We start from the raw sequence: 19,559 nt of genomic DNA on the forward strand, positions 1-19,559 counted from the left end.
CAATTACCCCCACTAGCCAAGCAACTGTGGAGAGGTCATTCGACTGCTCTCAGCCTGTTTCCTCATTTGCAAAATGGGGATCACACTTGTTCACCTCACAGAGATGTCAACTTAGAAAATGTTGTTTCATTTTCTGGGGCTCACTTCCTTCTTTGTGAGCTTCGTAGTTTGTGCCCTGAAACTGTGATTTCCCTGCCCTTTGTTCAAGGTCCAGAAACAGAAGTCAGCCTGTGTCCCTTTGGTCAGAACTCAGATGTTGGTCATCTTCCTGGTTGTGAACACATTTCACAGGCCACATATTCCGGGGAGCACAAGTGGAACTTCCCTCATTTTTCTATAATTCCCTTTCATCTCTGATCGAAGCCCTCGGTTTTTGTTTCTTTCAGGTAAACTCAGGCAATTCAACAATTCCGCAATCGTTTAGGTTTAAACTCAGCCAGGTCAGGGTTCCACCCCTCCTCCCTTTCTCCTATGGGGGCGCCCAAAGTGTTGAGGGGTCTTCACAGCATAGAGCTGTTGGTGGGGAGTAGCAACGGGTCTGTGGTGGTTCTTGGGAATGGCGGAGCTCTGCCTGGCCCTGTCTGGCCTCTGGTCGTTGACCTTGTTCCCCATGGTTCCCATCACAGGTTACTTCGTGTCCTTCTTGTTCCCAACCACCAGCTTTCAGGCCCACAGGCCTCTCTCACTGCTGAGATATGGAATAAGGGCAGCTTCTGGAAGTTTTTCCAAACTTTCCTGGGGCCACAGGAAACTGCATGTGTCTATGCTTCTGTCCAGACCTTTCTTGCTACTGTTTTTGTTATTTGTAGTTTCTGTGAGGCTTGCAGCTCCCTTGGGCTCCTTAGATGTCCAAATGGATCTGGTTTTTTGTCCCAGGTTTGTTGTTTGTTTGTTTGTTTGTTTGTTTTGACAGGGAGAGACACAGCGAGAGAGGGAACATAGCAGGGGGAGTGGGAGAGGGAGAAGCAGGCTTCCCGCAGAGCAGGGAGCCCGATACGGGGCTCGATCCCAGGACCCTGGGATCATGACCTGAGCTGAAGGCAGACGATTAACGACTGAGCCACCCAAGTGTCCAATGTCCCAGGTTTTCTGAGCCCATTATGGGGCTCTGCTTGGAGAAGGAGAGGGCTGGAGGACAGGCTCTCCCTGGGCCCTCTTCTTCCCAGAGCCTTTTCTTTCCACACCAGGGCAGCCTATTTTAGTCTAGTTGGGCAGGGTTCTCTGGCTTTTGCACATAGGGTTGCAGCTTTGAAGGGTGTAGTTTGGGGGTAAGGCAGATGTCACATGGAATCAAAGTTGCCCTTGGAAATCCCTGAGATAGCCATCACTCTGACACTGTCACCTTCCTTTCCTTAAGTCCACAAACCAGTTTTTCTTGGGGCAGTTTGGGAGGCTGGGGGGTGGAGTGGGTTGCAGAGAGTGGTTGAGGAAGGGCAAAAGAAAATAAGCAGATGTATGCAGACACAATCCTTAGTTCAATTCTCCAGTTTTACCCTGACACCAAGGCTTCCCGCTCTCCACTCCCAGATTTGGGCTAATTGCTTTTGTATTAGCAATTTCTCTCTGGAGAGAGATAAACCAAAGGAAGCAGTGACAGATAAAAATCCTTCATATTGAAAAAGCGGTTAAAGGGTGAGCTAGATGTTGTCTCGGTTCTAGTCTGCTTTAAGAACAGTGAATGTGCAAGCAAAGGAGACCAAGGTCCCTGGGGCTGGTAAATGACTGCTTTGCTGGAAAGTGTCTGCGTTCAGAACCTTAAGTTGGAAACGTCTTTAAAAATGAATTGGCCATAAAGTTTTCTTCTGAAGTATGGTCTTTTCATCACTAAATAGGCATGCTCTGGAGGCCTTAACAAGCAGAATCTCTGTTTATTTGAAAACTCTGGTTCACGTCACTCGTGGGAAGAGCTGGGGTTCACTCCCCCGCCTCCCCGCAGGGGACTCTCTCCCGCCACCTAGTGGCCATGTGCTCATATTTCATGTGCCACTGAGGAAGCCCCTTGGTGAGTTCAACAGTCCAGGGTGTTATGGACCTTAGTATAGAAAAGCTAAACTCAGTAAAGATATGGGAAACACACACAAACACACAAAACCACCCCAAAAGTATTTTAAGAGAAATTTGGCATTTTTTTATGTTTCAGTTTTATGTCAATTTATTGCTGCCATAAATAGTGCTTAAAGGTGCCAGGCACTATTCTAAAACTGAAAATACATTTTTAGGTGTGCCCAGTCTGTGGGCATTAAAAGATAGTTGATATGAAAGTTGCTATGATTCACATTTTTGGGGTAAGATGCAGGATTTTTCGAGGTCTAGGCTGTAGCATTCTAGAATGCTCAAAGAACAATTCCTCGGGGCGCCTGGGTTAAGTGTCTGCCTTCGGCTCAGGTCATGATCCTGGGGTCCTGGGATCAGGCTACATCAGGTTCCCTGCTCTGCCGGAGTCTGCTTCTCTCCCTCTCCCACTCCCCCTGCTTGTGATCCCTCTCTCGCTGTGTCTCTCTCTGTCAAATAAATAAATAAAATCTTTAAAAAAAAAAAAGAACCATTCCTGGTGGGGCTAGGAAGGTTGAGCAGCTGCCTCAGCTCAGGTGGGCTTAGTGGAGAATATTAAGACAGATGAATCTGTGAGCTCTGTCCCTGCCAAAGTGACAGCTGATGGTGAGGAGGCTGAAAGATAGCTCTTCCCATTCCCAAGAAGTTAATAGTAAAAATGACAAACATTTATTTAACAACCACAGCATTACAGTGTTCTCACTAAAATTTGGCAATGTTTTTCATGTTCGGGAGTTTTCTAAGTGGCATTTGGCTGTGGTTTTGCATATTGTTAGAATGAACTACAGATGATGGAGAACATCTTCCTTTTGAGCCCCCTCTTGGAACTTGGGTTATTCCCACACATACAATTAGAAAGCTTAGACTTGAATTCCATCTGCTTTTGGTGTTCCCTGCACAAATCACTTAAGTTCGTTTTTCCTCCTCCTCTAAGTTGTTTTCCCCCGCCAAAAAATTCAAACAAAACACAGAATTTGCAGAAGAGAACCTCCAAGTCCCCTTTTATACCTCTTCATTCCCAAATGAACTCCCTGATGCCAGGATAACCATGTGTCAGCTGGTTGGCATCCTTCTAGGTTAAACCCTTTCCTTTGCATGTATACATAGTACATATACAGTGTTTACTTATTTACTGGCCTAAATGAGGTCACACTTAGCCTATTATTTTTCCTTAAAAATCGACTTTATTGAGGTATAATTTATATATAATAAAATGCCCATTTTTAAATGTACAATTTAGTGAGTTTTGACAAACAAAAACCTCATGAAACTGCTACCTCAGTCAAGTCATAGAATGTTTCCACCACACCCTAAAGCTCCCTTTTTCCCCTTTGCAGCCAACCTCCTACCCTATCCCCAGGCAGCCACGCAGCTACTTTCTACCACTGCAGTTTCAGTTGGTCTCTTCTACAATTTCATATAAATGAAATCATATACTGTGTAGTCTTTCATGTCTGGCTTCTTTGCTCAGCTTGTTTCTGAAATGTGGCTGTGTTTTTTGTTGTTTGTTTGTAAATAGTTAATTTCTTTCTATTGCTGAGTAGTTTTTCATTTTATAGATGTACCATAATTTGCTATTCACTCAACTATTGATGGATATTTGATCTGTTTCCAGCTTTTAACAATTATGAGTAGAGCTATTATGAACATTCACGTACAAGTCTTCATGTGGACTGATGTTTTCATTTCTCTTGGTTAAGTAGCTAGGACCAGAATTGCTGGATCCTATGGTAAGTGTATGTTTAACTTTGTAAAAACTGCCGAAGAGTTCTTTGTAACAGCTCTACCATTTTGTATTCCCTCCAGCAATGTGTGAGAGTTCCCGTTGTTCCATATCTTTGCCAACACTTTTTGTTCTATTTAATGTTAGATATCTAAGTGAGTATAGAGAGACATCTCATTGTGGTTCTAATTTTCTTTTTCTGATGACTGACAATGTTGAGCATCTTTTCATGTGCTGATTGACTATTCGCATATCTTTTTTTGGTGAAGCTTCTGTTCAAATCTTTTGCCCATTTAAAAAATTTGGTGGTTTATCTTACTGTGTCAGAAGACATGAGATAATAGAAAATATTTACATTGGTCTCTGCCCCCGATTCCTGGCACAGAGCTCCTAAAAGCCTTATAAATTCCTAATTGATAAGAGCACTATGAGCATCTTTTGTTCTATCGAGGCTACTCTGGGTGGACTTCTAATGAGGAATGGTTACTAGAAAGGCTTGTCATGAGAGGGGAGAGGGGCTGGAAATGAAGTTAATAATTGATCATGCCCACATGAGGAAACCTCTATAAAAGCACGCCAGCAGAGGGTTCAGAGAGCTTCCAGGTGAGTGAATATGTCCGCACTGGGAGGGTGATGAACCCCAACTCCATGGGGACAGAAGCTCTTGCACTCGGGACCTTCCCAGACCTCACCCTATTGATCTTTTCATCTGGCTGTTCATCTGTATCCTTTATCATATCCTTTGATAAATTGGTAAACATAAGTAAGTGTTTCCCTGAGTTCTGTGAGACATTCTTACAAATCAAACCCTAGGATGGGTCATGGGAACCCCTGATTTGTAGTCAAGTCAGACAGAAGTTGTGGGTAACCTGGGAACCTACTATTTGTGACAGGCATCTGAAGTGGGGAGCAGTTTTGTGGGACTGAGCCCTTAAACTGTGGAATCTGACACTATCTCTGGGGAGATGTGTTAGATTTGAATTGAATTATAGGACACCCAGCTTGTGTTGCAGAGAATTGCTCAGTGGATGTGTGTGTGAACCTCCCAACCTCCAATGTAATTGGGTCTTAAAATCATTACAAAAGAGTTCCATATTTATTTTTTATTCTTTATCTATCTTGTATACAAGTCTTTTGTCAGGTATAATAATATCTGTCTTGCCAGCTCCTAAGACTGGTCAGATAAGATAATGAGCAGGAAAATGGTATGCAAATGGGGGAGCATAATTCAAATGTTGTTCATTAAAGGCATAAGATCCTTCCTGTTGTGGTCACAGAAGCTGCTTCTTCCCGGTTTTTGTAGACCAGCATGTGGAGCTACCAAGGCCGTCTGTGTTGGCTGCCATTAGTTAGTCAGAGGGTTTTTGTTTGTCTTTTCTTGCCCTGTCATTCTAATTTGTGACACACAATCAACCACAACATGTGTTTTCAGTTATGACACTGGCCTGGGAGGCCAAGGGGTGATGTGAAGTGGTTTTCCCTGATTTTGCAATAATTGTGTGCTTTGCTGGTCTTATTACACCATATTCTGTTAACATGAATTCATGGAAGTGTAGCATCTGACAAGATACCTCAAAGACCTTCTCCCCTTCTTCATGAATTTGATTTCTCATAAATATAATGTTTATTTGATACTTTATTCTTAAAAGCAATAAGGCTCATTGAGAAACTTTGGAAACATAGCATAGAGGGAAAACATTTCCATTCCCTCAGATGCCCGTTTTCTTCTCACATTAAGTATAATTTCTGGCCTTTAGCGGTTTCTTTTCTGCCCTGGTTTCCATGTTTGTGAGTGTTGGTCTTTTTAAGCATTTGGATTTGGTCCCGGTTATCAAGGTAATATAAGGTCTTTTCAGAGAATTGGAAAGTATGGAAAAATTGAAGAAAATCATCCTATTCCTGTCTTTCAAAACCAATCACTGTTAACATATTTCTAGACTGTCATATTACATCTTCCCTCTAGCCATTTTAATAGGGATCTTCAGGCCATGGTCACATCTTTGAGTTTTAACCTTTCTTAAATGAAAATAATCTTCACTTAGGCGCTCTTACTAAAGAGAACTGTAAAATAAAAACTTAAAAAATAAGATTGAAAAGTTACAAAAGAATAATTTTTTTAAAGATTTTATTTACTTATTTGACACGGAGAGAGAGAGAGCACAGGCAGGAGGAGTGGCAGGTGGAGGCAGGGGGAGAAGCAGGCTCCCCGCAGAGCAGGGGGAGCCCGATGTGGGACTTGATCCCAGGACCCCGGGATCATGACCTTTGCCAAAGGCAGTCGCTGAACCAACTGAGACACCCAGGCACTGACAAAAGAATAATTTTTTTAAAGATTTTATTTATTTATTTATTTGAGAGAAAGAGAGAGCAGGGGGAGGAGCAGAGGGAGCGGGACAAGCAGACCCAGTGCTGAGCACAGCGTCCCATGTGAGGCTCGATACCATGACTCTGAGATCATGACCTGAGCCGAAATCAAGAGTTGGACACTCAACCAACTGAGCCACCCAGGCACCCCCAAAAGAATAATTTTTATTAACACTGGATTTGGGCTTTTGGGCAAATTACTGAGAAGAGGTGCTGTTACTCATAAGGGATGAAGGAAACAAGGAAGTTGATGTTTGGAAACAGGCCAGAGATGTGGTTAGGTTTCCCAAACCAGAGTGAGTTAGCAGACAAGCCAACTTTAGATGTCCTCAAACGGGCCACACACCCGGACTACTGGGTGGAGGTGACAGTAAAACTCGTGTGTACTGTTTGCTGCAGGGATTCTCACGCACAGGCCCGGGAGGAGAAAAAGCTTTTCATGCCAGCAAGTGGGGGAAGACGGGTCGCCTGCAGAAGGGCATGGTGAAATAGCAACCTCTAGAAATCTCTGAATTTCATGGGGTGACTTTCTTTGTCACTAGGGTGCTGGGTGGGACTTTCTCAGCCATGCAGCCCAGTTCTGGTCTCTCCAACCAAGCCTGGGATCTTCCTACCCCTAGGATCTTAGGTTATGTTGTCCTATCTACTTGGACTCAATCAATCAGTGGGTATGTGTTGAGTACCTACCATGTGCTATGACTTTTGGAGTTAGATTTTAGAGTTTTGGGGATAAGATTTGATGGCTGAATCTTACTACATATCTCTCCTTCCCTCTTGTGTTCCCTATAAGGGAATCTATATGTGCAAAACAGAGAACAAAGGACTAATTCTGTAAACAATTGGACAAGCAACTGATGACGCTCAATATAGGGCTCTTGTGGTATCTGTGTTGGGGGGGCCCATGGATTGGCTCAAGGCTGGAGAAGGGCCTCGTTCAAGTTTACTTCCCTCAGAATATGGATGGTTAAGTGTGTGAATTAGTACAAGCCAGCCACATGGATGAGAGTTGTTATGGAGAAAGTGTGATGGACAGCTGGGCTTCCTTCCGGAAGGCTCTGACCAGGTATATTTACTACCTGGGAGAGGAAACAGAAAGAAGAAGGGAGGATGGCTGGACCTTCCCTCTTGAGGCAGAGTATGGGCAGAATCTGTCTTAGGAAGCATGGTCTTCCTCAGAGTATTCCACATGGCAAGGGGGCCCATTCTGCGTGTGCAGGGAGTTAGTGGACATGGGCACAGCCATGGACTACTAGCCCACTCCCTGGTCAAAAGCACCCCAGTGCATGTCAGAGCATCTGATTAGCAGCTTCTCCTCCCAGGGGTGGGTGCTGAGCATATTCTCTCTCTCTTCAGGGAGGGACCCTGTAGGGGCATAACGAGGACAGCCTTCCTTGAAAAAAAACATGTAACCTGGGGCCTGAATGATAAGCTACAGAGGGCTGGGAGCTCTTTAGGGCCCTCCAGACCATGGCAGGGTGATGACAAGGTCTCATTTTATTTATTTATTTTTAAAATTTTTTTATTGTTATGTTAATCATCATATATTACATCATTAGTTCTTGATGTAGTGTTCCATGATTCCATGTTTGTGCATAACACCCAGTGCTCCACGTAGAACATGCCCTCCTTAATACCCATCACCAGGCTAACCCATCTCCCCACCCCCCTCCCCTCTAGAACCCTCGGTTTGTTTTTCAGAGTCCATCGTCTCTCATGGTTCCTCTCCCCCTCCGACTTACTCCCCTTCATTCTTTCCCTCCTGCTATCTTCTTCTTTTTCTTTTTTCTTAACATATCTTGCATTATTTGTTTCAGAAGTACAGATCTGTGATTCAACAGTCTTGCACAATTCACAGCACTCACCATAGCACATACCCTCCCAGCCACCTCATCTATCCATCACCCAGCCACCCCATCCCTCCCACCCCCCACCACTCAGCAACACTCAGTTTGTTTCCTGAGATTAAGAATTCCTCATATCAGTGAGGTCATAGGATACATGTCTTTCTCTGATTGACTTATTTCCCTCAGCATAACACCCTCCAGTTCCATCCACGTCGTTGCAAATGGCAAGATCTCATTCCTTTTGATGGCTGCATAATATTGCATTGTGTATATATACCACCTCTTCTTTATCCATTCATCTGTCGATGGACATCTTGGCTCCTTCCACAGTTTGGCTATTGTGGACATTGCTGCTATAAACATTGGGGTGCACGTACCCCTTCGGATCCCTACATTTGTATCTTTGGGGTAAATACCCAGTAGTGCAATTGCTGGATCGTATGGTAGCTCTATTGTCAACTGTTTGAGGAACCTCCATACTGTTTTCCAGAGAGGCTGCACCAGCTTGCATTCCCACCAACAGTGTAGGAGGGTTCCCCTTTCTCCACATCCCCGCCAACATCTGTTGTTTCCTGACTTGTTAATTTTAGCCATTCTGACAGGTGTGAGGTGGTATCTCATCGAGGTTTTGATTTGGATTTCCCTGATGCCGAGTGACATTGAGCACTTTTTCATGTGTCTGTTGGCCATTTGGATGTCTTCTTTGGAAAAATGTCTGTTCATGTCTTCTGCCCAATTCTTGATTGGATTATTTCGTTCTTTGGCTGTTGAGTTTGATAAGTTCTTTATAGATTTTGGATACTAGCCCTTTATCTGATATGTCATTTGCAAATATTTTCTCCCATTCTGTCGGTTGTCTTTTGGTTTTGTGGACTGTTTCTTTTGCTGTGCAAAAGCTTTTTATCTTGATGAAATCCCAATAGTTCATTTTTGCCCTTGCTTCCCTTGCCTTTGGCGATGTTTCTAGGAAGAAGTTGCTATGGCTCAGGTGGAAGAGGTTGCTGCCTGTGTTCTCCTTTAGGATTTTGATGGACTCCTGTCTCACGTTTAGGTCTTTCAACCATTTGGAGTCTAATTTTGTGTGTGGTGTAAGGAAATGGTCCAGTTTCATTCTTCTGCATGTGGCTGTCCAATTTTCCCAACACCATTTGTTGAAGAGACTGTCTTTTTTCCATTGGACATTCTTTCCTGCTTTGTCAAAGATGAGTTGACCATAGAGTTGAGGGTCCATTTCTGGGCTCTCGATCCTGTTCCATTGATCTATGTGTCTGTGTTTGTGCCAGTACCATACTGTCTTGATGATGACAGCTTTGTAATAGAGCTGGAAGTCCGGAATTGTGATGCCGCCAGCTTTGCTTTTCTTTTTCAATATTCCTCTGGTTATTCGGGGTCTCTTCTGGTTCCATACAAATTTTAGGATTATTTGTTCCATTTCTTTGAAAAAAGTGGATGGTATTTTGATGGGGATTGCATTGAATGTGTAGATTGCTCTAGGTAGCACTGACATCTTCACAATGTTTGTTCTTCCAATCCATGAGCATGGAACGTTTTTCCATTTCTTTGTGTCTTCTTCAATTTCTTTCCTGAGTATTTTATAGTTTTCTGAGTACAGATCCTTTGCCTCTTTGGTTAAATTTATTCCTAGGTATCTTATGGTTTTGGGTGCAATTGTAAATGGGATCGACTCCTTGATTTGTCTCTCTTCTGTCTTGTTGTTGGTGTATAGGAACGCCACTGATTTCTGTGCATTGATTTTATATCCTGCTGCTTTACTGAATTCCTGTAGGAGTTCTAGCAGTTTTGGGGGGGAGTCTTTTGGGTTTTCCCCATACAGTATCATATCATCTGCAAAGAGTGAGAGTTTGACTTCCTCTTTGCCGATTTGGATGCCTTTGATTTCTTTTTGTTGTCTGATTGCTGTGGCTAGGACTTCTAATACTATGTTGAATAGCAGTGGTGAGAGTGGACATCCCTGCCGCGTTCCTGCCCTTAGGGGAAAAGCTCTCAGCTTTTCCCCATTGAGAATGATATTGGCTGTAGGTTTTTCATAGATGGCTTTTATGATATTGAGGTAGGTACCCTCTATCCCTATACTCTGAAGAGTTTTGATCAAGAAAGGATGCTGTACTTTGTCAAATGCTTTTTCTGCATCTTTTGAGAGGATCATATGATTCTTGTTCTTTCTTTTGTTAATGTATTGTATCACGTTGACTGATTTGCGGATGTTGAACCAGCCTTGCAGCCCAGGGATAAATCCCACTTGGTCGTGGTGAATAATCCTTTTAATGTACTGTTGGATCCTATTGGCTAGTATTTTGGTGAGAATTTTTGCATCCATGTTCATCAAGGATATTGGTCTGTAATTCTCCTTTTTGATGGGGCCTTTGTCTGGTTTTGGGATCAAGGTAATGGTGCCCTCATAAAATGAGTTTGGAAGTTTTCCTTCCATTTCTATTTTTTGGAACAGTTTCAGGAGAATAGGTATTAATTCTTCTTTAAATGTCTGATAGAATTCCCCTGGGAAGCCATCTGGCCCTGGGCTTTTGTTTGTTGGGAGATTTTTGATGACTGCTTCAATTTCCTTAGTGGTTATAGGTCTGTTCAGGTTTTCTATTTCTTCCTGGTTCAATTTTGGTAGTTGATACCTCTCTAGGAAAGCACCCATTTCTTCCAGGTTATCTAATTTGCTGGCATAGAGTTGCTCATAATATGTTCTTGTAATTGTTTGTATTTCTTTGGTGTTGGTTGTGATCTCTCCTCTTTCCTTCATGATTTTTTGATTTGGGTCATTGCTCTTTTCTTTTTGATAAGTCTGGCCAGGGGTTTATCACTCTTGTTAATTCTTTCAAAGAACCAACTCCTAGTTTCGTTGATCTGTTCTACTGTTCTTTTGGTTTCTAGTTCATTGATTTTCGCTCTGATCTTTATGATTTCTCTTCTCCTGCTGGGTTTAGGCTTTATTTGCTGTTCTTTCTCCAGCTCCTTTAGGTGTAGGGTTAGGTTGTGTATTTGAGACCTTTCTTGTTTCTTGAGAAAGGCTTGTATTGCTATATACTTTCCTCTCAGGACTGTCTTTGCTGTATCCCAAAGATTGTGAACAGTTGTGTTTTCATTTTCATTGATTTCCATGAATTTTTTTAATTCTTCTTTAATTTCCTGGTTGACCCATTCATTCCTTAGTAGGATGCTCTTTAGCCTCCATGTATTTGAGTTCTTTCTGACTTTCCTCTTGTGATTGAGTTCTAGTTTCAAAGCACTGCGGTCTGAAAATATGCAGGGAATAATCCCAATCCTTTGGTACCGGTTGAGACCTGATTTGTGACCTAGGATGTGATCAATTCTGGAGAATGTTCCATGGGCACTAGAGAAGAATGTGTATTCTGTTGCTTTGGGATGGAATGTTCTGAATATGTCTGTGAAGTCCATTTGGTCCAGTGTGTCATTTGAAGTCTTTATTTCCTTGTTGATCTTTTGCTTTGATGATCTGTCCATTTCAGTCAGGGAGGTGTTAAAGTCCCCCAATATTATTGTATTGCTGTCAATGTGTTTCTTCGCTTTTGTTATTAATTGCCTTATATAATTGGCTGCTCCCATGTTAGGGGCATAGATATTTACAATTGTTAGATCTTCTTGTTGGATAGACCCTTAAGTAGGATATAGTGTCCTTCCACATCTCTTATTACAGTCTTTGGTTTAAAATCTAATTTGTCTGAGATAAGGATTGCCACCCCAGCTTTCTTTTGGTGTCCATTAGCATGGTAAATGGTTTTCCACCCCCTCACTTTCAATGTGGGGGTGTCTTTGTGTCTAAAATGAGTCTCTTGCAGACAGCATATCGATGGGTCTTGTTTTTTTTATCCAATCTGATAGCCTGTGTCTTTGGATTGGGGCATTGAGCCCATTTACATTCAGGGTAACTATTGAAAGGTATGAATTTAGTGACATTGTACTGCCTGTAAGGTGACTGTTACTGTGTATTGTCTCTGTTCTTTTCTGATCTGTGCCGCTTTTTGTCTCTCTCTTTGCTTAGAGGACCCCTTTCAATATTTCTTGTAGGGCTGGTTTCGTGTTTGCAAATTCCTTTAGTTTTTGTTTGTCCTGGAAGCTTTTTATCTCTCCTTCTATTTTCAATGACAGCCTAGCTGGATATAGTATTCTTCGCTGCATATTTTTCTCGTTTAGTGCTCTGAAGATATCTTGCCAGTCCTTTCTGGCCTGCCAGGTCTCTGTGGATAGGTCTGTTGCCAGTGTAATATTTCTACCATTGTAGGTTACATATCTCTTCTCCCGAGCTGCTTTCAGGATTTTCTCTTTGTCTCTGAGACTTGTAAGTTTTACTATTAGATGTCAGGGTGTGGACCTATTTTTATTGATTTTGAGAGGGGTTCTCTGTGCCTCCTGGATTTTGATGCCTGTTTCCTTCCTCACATTAGGGAAGTTCTCTGCTATTATTTGCTCCAATATACCTTCTGCCCCTCTCTCTCTTTCTTCTTCTTCTGGGATCCCGATTATTCTAATGTTGTTTCATCTTATCATATCGCTTATCTCTCGAATTCTGCCCTCGTTGTCCTGTATTTGTTTCTCTCTCTTTTTCTCAGCCTCTTTATTTTCCATCATTTGGTCTTCTATATCACTGATTCTCTCTTCTGCCTCATTTATCCTAGCAGTTAGTGCCCCCATTTTTGATTGCACCTCATCAATAGCCTTTTTGATTTTGACTTGGTTAGATTTTAGTTCTTTTATTTCTCCAGAAAGGGTTTCTCTAGTAACTTACACGCTTTTTTCAAGCCCAGCTAGTATCTTTAAAGTCATGATTCTGAACTCTAGGTCCGACATCGTACTAATGTCCGTATTGAGTAGGTCCCTGGCTGACGGTACTATCTCTTGTTCTTTTTGCTGAGGTGATTTTTTTCATCTTGTCATTTTGTCCAGAGGAGAATAGATGAATGAGAGAACAAAATGCTAACAGGTTAACAACGTCCCCAGCAAATATACTCTATACAAATCAGAAAAGACCTTCCAGTAAGTGGTCGCTTCTCTGTTCAGAGAGTTGTTGCTATTCTCCTCTTCGATCTCCTGTTGAGTTCATAGGTGTTCAGAATGGATTGATCCCTATTCAGCTGAATTCCTGAGACCAGACGAAATCCAGGTCTCCTACTCCTCCACCATCTTGCTCCGCCCCTCTGCCAAGGTCTCATTTTAGGTCATCTGGTTGGAAACTAGGTCTCTGCCATCAGCTGGAGGTTTAGGGACCAGGATTCAGCTTCCAAGAGTAAGAAACTAGTGAGCTTGGGGGTTAGGGTTCAGTCTAATAAATCAAGGCAGGCCTGCGGTCATAGTGGGAGAACTGCTGTCTGTCAGGAAACCAGGACAAACATACTTATACAGCCAGGGAAGCACAGGGGACCTCTAGTAAGTCATTCATTTAACAAATATTACTGAACATCTGCTGTGTAATAGGTTATGTTATAGCCACTGGAGTGACGAGGTGGACAAGATGCCTGTTCACATATAGGTTATATTCCCATGGTGGACAGGCAAGGGACGAATTATGAATAATAAATTAAGAAAATGTTCAGATAGTGACATACTCAATGACGAAAATGAAACATGTTGGGGAGGGCTGCGGGTATGTAACCTGAGAGAGGTTGGTCAGGGAAAATCTCTGAGGGGTGCCCGTGAGAAGGAGCCAGGCATGAGAACATCTGGGGAGGAGCCTCTGCTTTGGGCACAGGCAACAGTGAGTGCAAAAACCCTGCCATATTGGAAGAACTGAAGGAGGTCAGTGCAGCACAGAGAGTGACGGAGAGGAGGGTGATGAAGTCAGAGAGGTAGGTGGGGCCTTATTAGCCAGGGTAAAGAATCTGGATTTTATTTTAAGTGAGACAGGAAACCACTGGAGGATTTTAAGATGGGGAGTGACATGCTCTAATTTACACTGTAAAGGGATCATCTTACTGGGGTAGGGTAAAGCAGGGAATCAGATCCAGAGGACAAAAGAAGAGCCCCACCCTTGGGGTTGGGCAGTAGCAGTGGGGTCGGAGTGAAGTGAACAGAGTTAGGATATATCTTGGAAGGTGGAGTCAGCAGGATTTGTTAATAGACTGTAGAGGAATGGCAGGTCGGGCGTGCCCATTCCTGAGGGAGAAGATTGGGAAGAAGCAGGTTTGGATGACAGCGAGGCAAGAGTTTGGGTTTGGCCATTTGCAGTTTGAAATGCCAAATATCAATGTGAGATTGGCAATTAGACAAACAAGTCATGATTCCATGGGAGAGGTGAGAGCTAAGATGTAAACATGGACATCATTGGCTAAGAGATGGTATTTGAAGCCACGGGACTGGATGAAATGCCTTCAGTATGTTGGTGTCTGGGCACCAGCTTAGGCAGTAAGACTATGACCAAATCCTGCCACCTGGTGGGGACTGGAGAGGCCAGGGTGGAGTCTGGCTTGCAGACTGTGTCTTTCATATCCATACATATGTGTGGCTGAATCATGTGAGGACTGGCACTGCTCCCACATCTTTCTCATTTCTCCCCTTGTAGCTCCACTCATATGTTTTCTAAAAGCCCCCATTGTCTTCATACTCTGCCAGCTGGCAACACCAGTTGGGCTCCAGGGCCCAGAGCAGATGTCTAATGGTCCTTGTTTACATGTCTCCTTGGTTGTCATGCCCTGGTTTTTGCCCTCTCTTGTATGGTTGACTGAGTAAAAAGCCCACATTTATATTACATGGCAGTCTCTTCAGGCCATCTGAGGCTCTTCATTTCAAGAACTGCAAGAGTTTTTAACAGTCATTCAGTTTTCATTTTGAAGATGGGAAATCAAGGGCAGAGAAGAGAAGTGGCTTGGCCAGCATTACAGAACAAATCAGCGGGAGCTGTGAGCCCCAGGAGGCCAGGGACAACTAGTGCTGTCTCTTGATCATTACAGAGAAATATGAGTTCCAATAGTAAAAGGGGCCTTCTAAAATTAAATGACTTAGTCTTTTAAGAAAACATTTTATTTAGAAATAATTAAAAATTGGCAGGAAGGTGCAAAGGGAGACTCCGAGTGCCCTTCAGCCAGTTTCTCCCAGTGTTATCATCTTGCTTTCTTACAGTGCAATGGCAAAACCAGGAAACTGACCTTGGTATAATCCACAGAGTTTATTCAGATCTCCCCAGTTACACACACACACTCATTTGTGTGTGTCTGCAGCTCTATGCAATTTTATTACATGTGTAGCTCCACGTAAGCACTGCAATCAAGATACTGAACTGTGCCACCCCACACATCTCCCACACCCACTTTGTTCTCCTCACCCCTGGCTACTACTCATCTGTTCTCCATCTCTATAATTATGTTATTTAATGGATATTATATAAATGGAACCATGAAGTAGGTATTCTTTTGAAATTGGCTTTTCTTCACTCATCATAATTTCCTTGAGGTTCATTCAAGTTGTTGGGTATATCAATAGTTCTTTCCTTTTTATTGCTGAGTAGTATTCCCTGGTATGGATGTACCACAGTTTGTTTAACCAGTTGCCTCTTGGACATTTGGATAGTTTCCAGTTTGGGGCCATTATGAATAAAGTGAACATAAAGCATCAAAGTATAGGTTTTTGTATGAACTTAAATCTTAATTTCTCTGGATATATGCCCAAGAGTGCAATTGCTGCACTTGGTCATATGGTAGGTTCATTTTTAGTTTTATAAGGAACTGCCAAACAATTTTCCAGAGTGGCTATGCCATTTTATATTTCTATCACAATGTATGAATGATCCAGTTTCTCTACATCTTTGCTAGCATTTGGTGTTATCACTATTTTTTCATTCTTGCCATTGTGATAGGTATGGAGTGATATCTCAGTGGGGTTTTAATGTGCATTTTTCTAATGGCTAATGATGTTGAATATATTTTCATGTGTTTACTTGTCATTCGCTTATTTTCTTTGGTGAAATATCTGCCCATGTCTTTTGCCCTTTTTACTTCCTTCCTCCCCTCCCCTCCCCTCCCCTCCCTTCCCCTCCCCTCCCCTCCCCTCCCTTCCCCTTCCCTCCCCTCCCCTCCCTTCCCCTCCCCTCCCCTCTCCTCCCTCCCCTCCCCTCCCTTCCCTTCCCCTCCCCTCTCCTCCCTCCCCTCCCCTCCCTTCCCCTCCCCTCCCCTCTCCTCCCTCCCCTACCCTCCCTTCCCCTTCCCTTCCTTTCCTTTAGTAGTCTCCATGCCCAGTGTGGAGTGCAATGTGGGGCTTGAACTCATGACCCTGAGATCAAGACCTGAGCTGAGATCAAGAATCCAACAGTTAACTGACTGAGGCACCCATGCACCCCCTTTTGCCCATTTTCTAATTGCATGGTTTATTTTTTAAATGTTGAGCTTTGAGAGTTCTTTGTATATTCTAGATAGAAGTTCTTTGTCAGATACATGATTTGCAAATATTTTTGCCAGTCTGTAATTTGTTTTTGTTATCCTTTTAACAGGATCATTTACAGAGCATGTTAATTTTGATGATCCCAAATTATCAATTTTTCCTTTTATGGATCATGTTTTTGGTGTCAAGTCTAAGAACTCTTTGTGTAGTCCTAGGTACCAGGATTTTTCTCTGGAGTTTTATATTTTCTGTTTAAGTCCGTGATCCATTTTGAGTTACTTTTTTTACATTAAACTATTTTTTAAATTAACATGTAATGTATTATTTGTTTCAGGGGTACACATCTGTGATTCATCAGTCTTATATAATACCCATTGTTGAGTTAATTTTTATATATGGTTGAGGTTTAGGTTGAAGTTAATTTTTTGCCTGTGGATGTCTAGTTATCTAGCACCATTTATTGAAAAGGGTATCTTTCCTTCATTGAATTACTTCTGCTCCTTTGTCAAAAATTAATTGGACATATTTGTGTGGGTCTATTTCTGAGTTCTCTATTCTGTTCCATTTATCTATGTGTCTATTCCTCTATCAATACCACGCTGTCTTAATCATTGTGGTATTATAGTTGGGAAGAGCATTTCTTCCTATATCCACCATTAATCTTGATGAAAAAAATTCCTTGGACTGTGTTTTTTTGGGAAGGGCAGGTTTGGGGGGGAAAGGATTCTTTCTTATGTTCACAAACTGAAAAATTTTTTCTCCTAATTATTTTCATCTTTGAACTAGACAATCTGATTGGAAAAAGTTTATAGAATTATGTGTGAAATATAAGTAAATTGGCCAGGTGTGATGTCTTTACCTGGAGAAAGTTGCAATGTACTTTATGCCCACTCTCTTGGCTTTTTGGAGGCCTTCTTCATGCCCATCAGATCTCGGAGGAGCTTCTGGATAGTAGAGGTTATAGTAATCCTGACCTGTGTGTAAATGGAGTGATTCTAACCTTACTAAAATAGCTTGCACAAAAGGAGAGGCCTTCAGGATCCATGAACTTTCTAAATAAAGGCTACTGTATTAGTTCCAAGAATATAACACCAAATACAGTACCTGGAGGGCATGGCAGGTGATAGAATTGAAAGAAGTGGGTTGCGGTAAGAAAGAAACCCAACCACCATCTGAAGGCGCATTTATTACTCTGCTCCAACCCTCTGTGGAAACAAAGCCTTAGTATTGCTAGATTTAAAAAAAAAAAAATCCCCAAATCCAGATTTTTTAAAATGTGAAATTTCTTGGCTTTTAATGTTGAGAATCAATCAGTATTTTAAAATAACACTGTGTGGGCCAGATGAACTTGTCTGTGACTCTCATCTTTCCCACGGTGGACAGTTTGCAACCTTTGCTACTCATCTGGGTCAGCCAACAGTGTCTTGTTTGTTTTTGCCAGTCATGAAGGTAATGTGTGATTGGTCAAGCAATTATGTGCTGTGTCTAGTCTGGTTCCAAAGAGTCTGAGGGTGCATAAAAACAGTTTATTTGCCCATGCAGATCTTGCAATCTTGTTTACACTGCTCATTTACTTTGCAAATCTTTCATGGTTTGTTTTAAGCAGACAGAGCTGAGGAGAGCTTCAGCCCAGCCTCTTTCTAATGCTCCATCTATCAGACTACGTGGAACATGATGGTCTTGTATTGACTGAGAGCCAGTGGGTGTGATCCCTCTTCTAGGTGTGGTGGAGATGCCAGGGATGGAGGCTGGTGGTGTGTGTGTGCCTGTGTGTGTATGCAATGTTGGGGGTGCAGAGGGCAATACCTAGGTGTAAAAAGTTTAGTCTAAGGCAGCATCAGGAGGTCCATGAAGTCAAAACTATTTTTATAACATACAAAGCATTATTTACCTTTTTCCTTCTCATTTTTTAATGTGTGTCCAGGGGAGTATTCCAAAAGCTATATGACATAATGATGGCATTGCTCTAATGGCTAATGAAAGATTTGTATATGTTTTTGTATTTTAAAATTTGGGGTTTTTTTTAAAGGTTTTATTTATTTATTTATTTGACAGAGAGAGACACAGCTAGAAAGGGAACACAAGCAGGGGGAGTGGGAAAGGGAGAAGCAGGCTTTCCGCTGAGCAGGGAGCCCGATGCGGGGCTCGATCCCAGGGTCCATGACCTGAGCCGAAGGTGGATGCTTAACGACTGAGCCACCCAGGCACCCCTAAAATTTTGTTTTAAAACAAACTTCTCTGGGGTCTTACTAATATTTAAGAGTATAAAGAGGTCCTGAGATCAAAGAGTTTAAGGACTGCTGGTCTAGGGCAGTGGCTGTCAACCCTGGCTATATATTAGAGTCATCTGGGGGGCTTTAAATTAGTACTGTTGCCTGAACCTCATCCCAAACCAATTGATCCAGAATCTCTGTAGATGGGAAGTTATCATTATTGCCATCCCCATCCCCATCATCATCATCATCATTACTATTAGCATCCCCATCATCATCATCATTACTATTAGCATCCCCATCATCATAATTGTCTTCGTCACTATCATCATCATCATCATCGTCATCATCAGAACTCCACCTATGAACTATCCACCATTGCTCAGGCCCTGTGCTATGTACCTCTGATTCTAACAACTGTCCAGAGAGGCCAATATGATCTTACTTTACAACAGGAGAAGTTGGTTCAGAAAAGCTGAGGTGAGTGAGTTCACAGACCTGGAACAGATGGAGCCAGCATCTTTCAAAAACCAGTTCTTTCTGCTGTTTCAGTGTTCCCAGTCTTTGCACTACTGAAACTTGCTGAATTCTGCTTTTATCCCGCCAACTCCACAGTATATTTTGATAGATTTTTATAAACGAACTGCACTACTAAGCAAGAGTTAGTTTATGTTTTAAACTGTGTGGTAAAACCATGCAATGGTCCATCATGACTTCTGCTTAGTACAAGATCATAAGACCACAGTATAGAGTTGAGGAAATTCCACCTAAAAGCAGAGAGACCTGATCCCTGGGTTCACTTGGAAGGCCTAAATGTGGTTAAATATGTCTTTTTTCCTGACACTTTGAAATACTGAGAAGAGCACATGACCCCCTGCCCCCCAAGCTCTTACCTTGGTGGATCACAAGTGAGCACAACTCATGGGTAGATGAGGGAAGGAAAAAGAAACCTTCAATTTTTTGCTGAATTCTGAGCAGTCGAATGCCCTGGGTGTGCCCAAAGCCTTT

At 42.4% G+C, this 19,559-nt stretch overlaps 1 protein-coding gene across 14 annotated transcripts in view; it reads left to right on the top strand.

The window, feature by feature from the left end:
- IL36G (interleukin 36 gamma) overlaps positions 1-19,559 on the top strand; it is a 114,250-nt gene that overhangs the window by 41,101 nt on the left and 53,590 nt on the right. The window contains exon 1 of one of the 14 annotated variants that reach the window (XM_028122427.2): positions 19,010-19,031. The exons of the other annotated variants lie outside the window; for them this stretch is intronic. The gene's annotated coding sequence lies outside the window, so the exon portion shown is untranslated. Of the gene's footprint in view, positions 1-19,009; positions 19,032-19,559 lie in introns of those variants that run through there. 14 annotated transcript variants of the gene reach the window in all.

Source organism: Eumetopias jubatus, unplaced genomic scaffold (assembly GCF_037043125.1).
Source record: "Eumetopias jubatus isolate StellerSeaLion01/CBP00866 unplaced genomic scaffold, mEumJub1_p1.0 scaffold_9, whole genome shotgun sequence".
In the NCBI taxonomy this organism is placed as follows: Eukaryota; Metazoa; Chordata; class Mammalia; order Carnivora; family Otariidae; genus Eumetopias; species Eumetopias jubatus.